Here is a 9707-nt window from a genome sequence, read left to right as displayed (position 1 = left end):
TTTATTTTATTTTATTTTATTTTATTTTATTTTATTTTATTTTATTTTATTTTATTTTATCTTATTTTATTTTATCTTATTTTATTTTATTTTATTTGGGAAATCAACAGTTCTACATACATATTTATAGTAAACAAACAGATGTAGTGTATAAACTCAGAACTAATAACAGATTTCCACATAGTATACAAAGTTAGTAAAGAAAATATTACATATCAAATAAATACATACAATTTATACATATAAAAATGTTATTTTCATGTTCTCAATAATCAAGGATTTAAAAAAATATTTATTTTAAGAACATTAAGTTACTGTAAATTGGGCGGGATAAGGACAAGAATGCTTGAAGAGAGGATAAGGAGGGGAGGGGAGATGTTCATATTTATTATTATAATGTCTACTAAGTTACATAATACATTTTTAGTGTAAATTTTAAATCTGACAGAGTGATGTTTGTGTAATCTATATTTTTATTATTTAAACTTTCTACTGAATATGCTGTATAATTTTTTTAATAAAATTTATATAATTTTTGGTTTTTTTTTATTTTTATAAATCTTGGCGATAAGGAAATTTATGTTTTAAAAAATATATATATATATTCAGCCAAATATGTTAGCATTATAAATCTTTGTAAAAGGCAGATTTGCCGTTTATGTATTATTTATTTATTTATTTTAAAGAAACAAACAGTCAACAATGATATAATAACATTTAAAAAAAAATACAGTTTAAAGACAGACCAGCAAAGTTTCTAAATAAAAATCATACATATTATCAAATTGTGTTAGAACAAAAAGGTGTGTTTATGTGTATTTGTAGGTGTAGGTGTGTGTTTATGTGTATTAGTGTGGGAGTAAGTGTTCAGGTGTGTGCATCATTAAATATTAAGTGGGATCGTATCGCAGCCAGAAATAATAAGTCTTAATTTATTTTTAAATAAATTAAGGGGTACGTAAAATATATCAATAGATGAATAAAAAACATTATAGTTAGAGCAATAATATATAGACAGAGGAAAGAGTGTTGTGCATAGTTAACGCTACAGACTGGCAGATGGAATAAATACTTATTTCTTGTCACGCGAAAGGGGACATTAAGATTAATTTTGGAGAGCAGGTTAAAAGAGTCTACTTTATTATTTAATAATTTATGTAAATAAATTCAGAGTACTGAATATTATTCAACAGTACATATTGAGAACGGTAGTGGACACACATAAAGAGAGACATTTACCCGAGCGTCAACCACAACCATAATACAAGATACTCTAATAGGGATCTGATACTAAGTGAAGGGGTCAACACTGTTCTGGCATCGAGACAACACTATAACGTAGGCAAAAAGGTCCATAACCTTTTGCCAGAATCGTGGAAAGACGGGAGTGTTGTCAAGTTGCGGAAGGTGTTGACCTCGCTCTTTCGTGACATTGGTCGTAGGGAGTCAGAAAAGTTGGTGCGTGCCACGGATTGGAGAATCTTACTGGATGTCAAAAATAAAATATAAAAAATAAGGAATAATTTAAAAAATATATATTTATAGATGACAACCATGAAGTTTCGCATAAATAAATTGTCTATGTTTTTATGAATGTATGTGTATGCGCATGGGTGTATGTACGCGTGTGTGTATGTACATGTATATATATGTGTGTATATATGTGTATGTGTGTATGTATATGAATCAAAATGTGTGGCCGAATAAGTTAATATTTTGTTTGTCTGTGCTCTATATTAATTTGTCAACTATTATAATATATTAAAATGTAATTGCCTAGCTTGGAACGGGGTATGTACCCTTGTTAGCTGGGCAAAGTGAACATGGAATTGTATTTTGATAAAGAGTGTGAATAAATAAATAAATAAATAGCATAAATTCAGATGCAGTGCGTCTATTTTCAAGGGTATAAAATCCATATTGTTTGGCAGATTGGCTGTAAGTTAATAAAACAAATTAAATTTTGTATTAATATTGATATTTCCTAAGGGAGTTGCGTACAGGTCTTCTACAACAATTCGGCTAGACTCAAAATATTGTTGAGCAAATATGTGTTCTTCGCCCGCCTGGACGCGAACGAAACGGCGGTACTCGCACAGTTCTGTATCGAATTCCGCTGTACCCTTTACAAAAGACATTATTGTTTGTTATATAATATTTACCAAAGGAAACATCATTCACTCTATTAGCTTCCCCCTCCACTATCGCTCCTGGAAGGGGCGGCGGGGGGTGGCGGAGGGTGGCAGGGGGTGATGTGTGCTTTGTTCTACGCACCCGCTACACGGTACAGAGTGGCCCAGAAATTCCACCCCGATTACAACAATAAATAAACAAGAACATTTTGAGTTGGTCCAAACTTCTGCAGACAAGGACTGGATTCAACTCCCTGGGGAGCTGTTAACATTAACATATTACAACAGAGATGTAGAACATTTTAAAGAATGTAATATAGAAGTCAAGTCATCTACAGGGCTTATGACCTGTCATTGGCTGGTTTTAGTGGCCACGTTACACACTGTGTAACATTCACCATTTTGCCCATATTTGAACATCTATATTACTTCAATTCTTTCATCTGTTGATGTTTGTTAAGTTAAAGAGCTGAAACCTTTATTTATGCGGGTGAGATTCATATAATTGAATTATTTCACCTACATACTAGACTAGGCAACGCCTGAAAATATTATTTTTTCAATTTCTGTACTTCTTCATGGACCAGGTAATTTATCAACAATATTTTGAGTTTGTCCAAATTTTTGTAGACAAGGACTGGATTCAACTCCCTGGGGAGCTGCAATTCAGAAATTGCTTAATAAGTTAGCACGATTGCAGAATATTTGAATTCGTTATATATTTAATCTTCGCAAATGTGACCACATAACCGAGTATCGCACGCAACTACACTGGCTCAGTATCAGGCATAGAAGAAACATTCACATTCTATCACTTCTTCACAATATCCCACTTCGCCTGTTTATCTGAGAGAGCTCATCCAACCTCTATCACAACACGGACTATCTTTTCGTTCTAGTAACGAGAGAACCCTTTTAATACCCTGTCATCGCTCTAATTTTCTTGCCTCCTCTTTCGCAGTAGTAGCCGCTCGATTGTGGAATAATCTACCCACTAATGTTAGAGACGCCCCTTCATTATTTACATTTAAGTCAAGATTGAAATGTCACTATCTAAATATTTAAATTATTCCTTTATCCTTCTTCTTTCCTTCCCATCCCCTCTCCTCTCTTCATAGTATAGTGTTATTTTTTTTATATATATTTATTTTTGTTGATCTTTGCTTTCAATTTTTGTATAAAGTTGTAAGATTCAATATGTCCATGTATTTATAATTTCTCAAACTGAACGGTTTGGGTAGGTAGGAAGAAATTGCCTTAAGGCAATATGCCCGCCCTTATATGTATATTTATTGTAAATGTAAATAAAGTGTCAGATAAATAAATCAATTCTCTTTCCGCACCTAATGGTGCATAGGGCACTGCATCGGTACACCAATCGCAGCGCATCTTGAGCATTTTTGTTACGTGAAAGTAAAATGATCAGTTTTGTGTTCCAAGTACTAGTCCAGTAGCTCAATCGCAAATAACTATCGACGTGCTAATAAGCGACGTGATAACAATTTCACACCGTGGTTGTTTGTCGTATTTGCGATCGCAATGCAACATCCGCGAACACGTAATATTAAATGTCAAAATAATTACGTTTCGCGACGTGTAATCCTGCTGCGCAATCACATATTTGAATTTCACCAGTGTAAATATGGAAAATATTCCAAAACTGCTATTTTCATTTATTTATTCATTATTTATCACGCTATTTATTGCATTTAACCGGAGGTTGGCAAGCCAAATGTCAAGAAAAGCAGTCGCCATAGTAATTGTAATTTAATTTTGACTTTTTTGTATTAGATACTCCTTACTATTTTGCAAATGCAATATATTGTATTATTTTTTATAGTAAACGCCGATTTGTCGCCAGTGAACTGTATTTATTTAACACTTTACATACATATACAATATATATACAAATAAGGGTAGGCCAGGGGCGAACCGTATATAGAAGCGATTATGCGCAGCTTACCATTATATTTGACTAACCATCATAATGTTTTATTGTAACTTTATTTACAGAAAAACAAATAAATAATTACCATTTATTTTGAATAATTTCCACCGTTTGTATTTTTATCCTAACATAAATATTAATTTTAATAAAGCGCGCCCAGCGCCTGCGGTGAGCCAAGAAACTAGCCGATTATTCCAGCTTATTTTTTCATACAAATAAGTATACTATATTTTGAATGTATTAACCCCAGTGCGGGTTTTTCTCCTAGATTAAACTTGCAGATTACACAAATTATTTGAAGATTTTTGATTTGGAAAACAGCATTTCAAACATTGTTTCTTGAGGACTATTTTTCTTTGAGATGGTACTTTTGACAAAAGACCATTATTACTTTCATGCGTCATATTGCGGGACATATGGCGCTCCACGCGGCCGTTTTTAGCACTATTAATTACTAGAACAATTCGGCCAGTTGACATTTCAATTGAATACCTAATATTGACTGAATTCGTGGTATTTTTTATTTATTTTTTAATGAATTATATATTAAAGTAATGGATAATATATCTATAGAATATAATATATCACGAAGTTACATCGTTTGAGTTGATTTCATGGATGAGAGTTGTTGTATCACACAGAACCACAGAAAAATATCAATTTATGGTATATATTACTTTCGTTATATTATGTACCTCCAATGTAGGCACAAATATACATGATATTTTTTATAGCTTACCTGTAAATAAAATCACCATTCGCCACTGGGGTGGGCATATTGCCTTAAGGCGATTTCATCTTATCTACCCAAGCCGTTCAGTTTGATAAAATTACTAATACATGGACATATTGAATCTTACAATTTTATACAAAACTTAAAAACAAAGATTTACGAGGAAAACAACAAACAAACTGACACGAGCGTTGACTTAGAGATTACACACGCGTTGAATTATGACTGCGATGACTTAAGCATGTTCACTATTGTTCATTGTGATCGCTTAAATGCTTAGCATGTTTTTAAGCACGTGAATAGTTATTTGTATCTAGTACTGAACATGTTTGATCGCAGTAATAAAAATGTTGACAAAAAGTCTCGGGAAACAACTGTCAAAAAGACAACTTTTTCCTGATTTTGCTGACTTTCTATTAAGTTTTCCCAAGAGGAAAATAAGAAGCGGAGCCTTACAGCTCTGGGGCAATGGCGCTATATAAATGATCCAACTTTAATAATACATAAGATAATGAAGGGGGACCGGAGTTTTGTCCCACCGTGTGTGTGGCTCTTCCCTAATGAATTAAATTGGACGAAAAAAGTGCCAGTTCATTATTCTGGTAACATTAGTTCAATATTGGTTTCCGCTGCCCCGTGCGCCCTGCGCGGCCCGTGCCCCACGGAGCCCCCTGGCCGGGCGCGGAGTGTCTGATGAACTTCGTCTATTAAAGTTTCATGTTTTATACACCGCACTATCGGCCGTCGCGCCGATGTCAAAATACGAATTGTTTGATTTATTTTATTTATTTATTATGTTTTCACTATTATTTTTTATAAATTTAATTTGTTTTTTAAAATCTTTCTTTGATTTCTTTTGTTTATTTTAAATGTTTTTTAAAAAAAAAAATTTATTTGATTTTTCGTTCTATTTTTTAAAATTATTTATTGGTTTCATGCAATAATTTAACTTTAAAAAAAAAAAAACTGTTTAATATATACATATATATTTTTAAAAAAATATTTATTTTATAGTCTATCGCAAGAGGCTAAATTAGCAGTTCATAATGGAGTTCTGGTACCAACCCTAATGTATGGAAGCGAAGCATGGAGTTGGAAAAAAAGGGACGAAAGTAGACTGAATGCTGTTGAAATGCGATCCCTCAGGCGAATGTGCGGAAAAACAATGTATGATAGGTGCCCTCATGTCGAAATTAGAGCAGAATGCAAGGCTGAGTTAAGCATTATCGACAAAATTAAGAAAGGTCTTTTGCGATGGTTCGGTCATGTGGAGCGAATGAATGATGAAAGAAAGGCTAAAAAGATTTATGATGCGAATGTGTCTGGTTGTAGAAGTCGAGGAAGGCCGAGAAAGACATGGCATGATCAAGTACAACAAATTCTTGAAAGTGGTCATGTGAAAAGTCGGAATAATCGACGTGCGTGCATGAGAAGATGTATGAATGTGAAGGAAGCAAAGGAAGTGTGCCAGGACAGAGTGGTGTGGCGTTCTATCCTCTCTGCCTACCCCTCTGGGGAAATGGCGTGATGGTTAGTTAGTTAGTTAGTTTATTTTATTTTATTTTATTTTATTTTATTTTATTCATTTCCTTATAATTTTTTAAGTTTTTAAAAAATATATATTCATTTGATTCACTGTATGCATTTCGTTCATTTTGTTAATTTTCTTTATTTTGTTCATTTTGTTCATTTTCTTTATTTTGTTCATTTTGTTCATTTTGTTCATTTTGTTCATTTTGTTCATTTTGTTCATTTTGTTCATTTTGTTCATTTTGTTCATTTCGTTCGTTTTATTCGTTTTAACCGTTTTATTCGTTTTATTCGTTTTATTAATTTTATTCGTTTTATTCATTTTATTTATTGTATACGCCCAAAGGGCTTTTACATGACAAATACAAAGTTACAATTCAAGCGTTATATTACAAAAGTTAGTGTAGGTCTTATAAATATATATCTATTGAACATTTTTTTTTAAATTATCGACTTACACACATAAATAAAAATAAAACATTACATTAAAGTAGGTAGGTACAAAATAAAATCAAAATCAAAAATCGTAACAGTTGAAGGCAAAAATATGTACAAAATAAAAATATTAATTATATTTTAATTAACTACACTTAAAAATAGGCATTATTTAAGTCTAGGTAAATGAAATACAGTCAGCAATATTACAGCATTCAAATAATGTAATTATTTAGATTTTATCACGAAAAACGAAACTTATCAATTTCTTCAACTCGTTTCCGAGCCGGTGTGGTCGGACGATTAGAGAGTTTACAAAGTAATTATGTTGACAGACGCCAAATCAAGTTTCGATGCAGTGCGTCGATTTGTGCCGACGGGTCTAGATACCTCACGGAACACGTGATCTACTCATAGTGTACTCATATTTTTTTTTTAATGTTTTTTTTTCATTATGTATTTTTGTTTAATTTAATTTAGTACGTACTATTATTTGGCATATGATTTATTGCTCCTATTTCAAACTACAGTATTGAGTGAGTTTCTAGAAAACATATCTCAATTATCATTTCAATGATGCTTTTATATATATATTCTTTTTCTGATGATTTAAATGATACTCTTATTTTTTTTTTAATACTACTATATTTTACTATTATTTTGTTGATTTTATTGATACCACTATTTTGTGTATTTGATTATGTGTGATTCTCAATTTGTATAATTTTATATTTTAAAAATTATTTCTGATTATCTTTTTTGCATTGTATTCTTTGGAATTTGATTATTTATTACATTTACCTTTTTTCTAGATTGTTATTCTATGTCATACTAATTTGATCTATTTAATTTTACTATGTATTTTATTGTGGCTTGACACGGGCACAGCCTAAAAAGCCTTAATAAGTTCATAAATATTTATTTTTGTAATTTTGAATGAATAAATAAATAAATAAATAGTGACAAAAATTTTGTTGCGCCGGGCAGTCTTAGCTTTAATTATAATTTATTTATTTTTTTAATCGTTCTAAGGTGGCCACTTTAATTCTTAAAAGCCTATTGAAAATATAAGAAAGAAATAAGTCAATTTTGAAGTCGAATTAATCTCCGACATAACCGCCAGTTTGGCTAAAAAAACGCCTAGATGCAAAAAAAAATGCCGCTAAATTCTGCCCTATTGGCGTATAAGAGTATCTAGGTGTACGAACGTTGCCACTAAATGAAAAAACAAACAAACCATCACGCCGTTTCCCTCGAGGGGTAGGCAGAGAGGATAGAACGCCATAACACTCTATCTCTGCATCTACCTCGCTTCCTCTACATTCATACATCTTCTCATGCACGCACGCCGATTATTCCTACTTTTGACATGTCCATCTTCAAGTATTTGATGGACTTGATCGTGCCATGTCTTTCTCGGTCTTCCTCGTTTTCATCAACATTTGCATCGTAGATCCTTTTAGCCGTCCTTTCGCTGTCCATTCGCTCTACATGTCCAAACCAACGCAGCACCCCTTTCTTGATTCTGTCAATAATGCGTGTCCTCAGCCTTACGCACTTCACGGATCTCGACATTTGTGCACCTATCATACATCGTTTTACCACACATTCGCCTGAGGGATCGCATTTCGACAGCATTCAACCTACTTTCATCATAATTTTTCCAATTCCATACTTCGCTCCCATACATTAAAGTTGGCACTAGAACTCCGTTGTGAACTGCTAGTTTAGCTTCCTGCGATAAACATTTGTTTGCCAAAGTAGATTTCAGTGCACCGTTCTCCCTGCTCCCGGCACCCACTCTCTATTCCATCCCTAGTAAACATACTTTCCAGGTACACAAATTCTTCCACCTGATTTAGAATATCTTCGTTCACACTGCCACTACAAAAAAATCATCAGTAATTATATATGTTCCATCTGTTTTACTATTTTTTTGAGTGCACATATCGAGAGCCGGCTTTGTAATCGCTCAGTAGATAAATACAGATGATCGTTAAGCATACCGTCTTGGTAATTGACAAAAGTCATATAAAAATCATGTTTAAGCGAGTCTTTTTTGCTTGAATTAGGATTTATAATCGCTTTGAAGTGGCCACTTTTTATCACAGAAGCCTATTTAAAATATAAATAAAAACTGTTTTAAATGTTAATGACGTAAGGAACGCGGAGTAATGTTTGCGGTCATTCCATTGGCTTGTTTCGATCATATGATGTCGATATGGCAAGTAGGTAGAACATACCGAGGTAGATACAGATAGTACAGAAGTTGAGTATACTGTCTCGTAGGGGCGAACCGTGTATAGAAGCGATTATACGCAACTTACCATTATATTTGACTAACCATTATAATGTTTTATTGTAACTTTATTTACAGAAAAACAAATAAATAATTACCATTTATTTTTAATCATTTCCACCGTTTGTATTTTTATCCTAATATAAATATTAATTTTAATAAAGCGCGCCCAGCGCCTGCGGTGAGCCAAGAAACTAGCCGATTATTCCAGCTTATTTTTTCATACAAATAAGTATACTATATGTTGAATGTATTAACCCCAGTGCGGGTTTTTTCTCCTAGATTCAACTTGCAGATTACACAAGTTATTTGATGATTCTTGATTTGGAAAACAGTATTTCCAACATTGTTTCTTAAGGACTATTTTTCTTTGAGATGGTACTTTTGACATAAGACTATAATTACTTCCATGCGTCATATTGCAGGACATAAAGCGCTCCACGCGGCCGTTTTTAGCACTATTAATTACTTGAACAATGCGGCCAGTTGACATTTCAATTGAATACCTAATATCGACTGAATTCATAGTGGTATTTTTGATTTATTTTTTAATGAATTATATATTAAAGTAATGGATAATATATCTATATAATATAATATATCACGAAGTTACATCTACTTACAGATAGT

Source organism: Micrasema longulum, unplaced genomic scaffold (genome assembly GCF_059751315.1).
Source record: "Micrasema longulum isolate JH-2025_06_02 unplaced genomic scaffold, ASM5975131v1 h1tg001567l, whole genome shotgun sequence".
Classification (NCBI taxonomy): domain Eukaryota; kingdom Metazoa; phylum Arthropoda; class Insecta; order Trichoptera; family Brachycentridae; genus Micrasema; species Micrasema longulum.
This window is presented reverse-complemented; position numbering follows the sequence as displayed.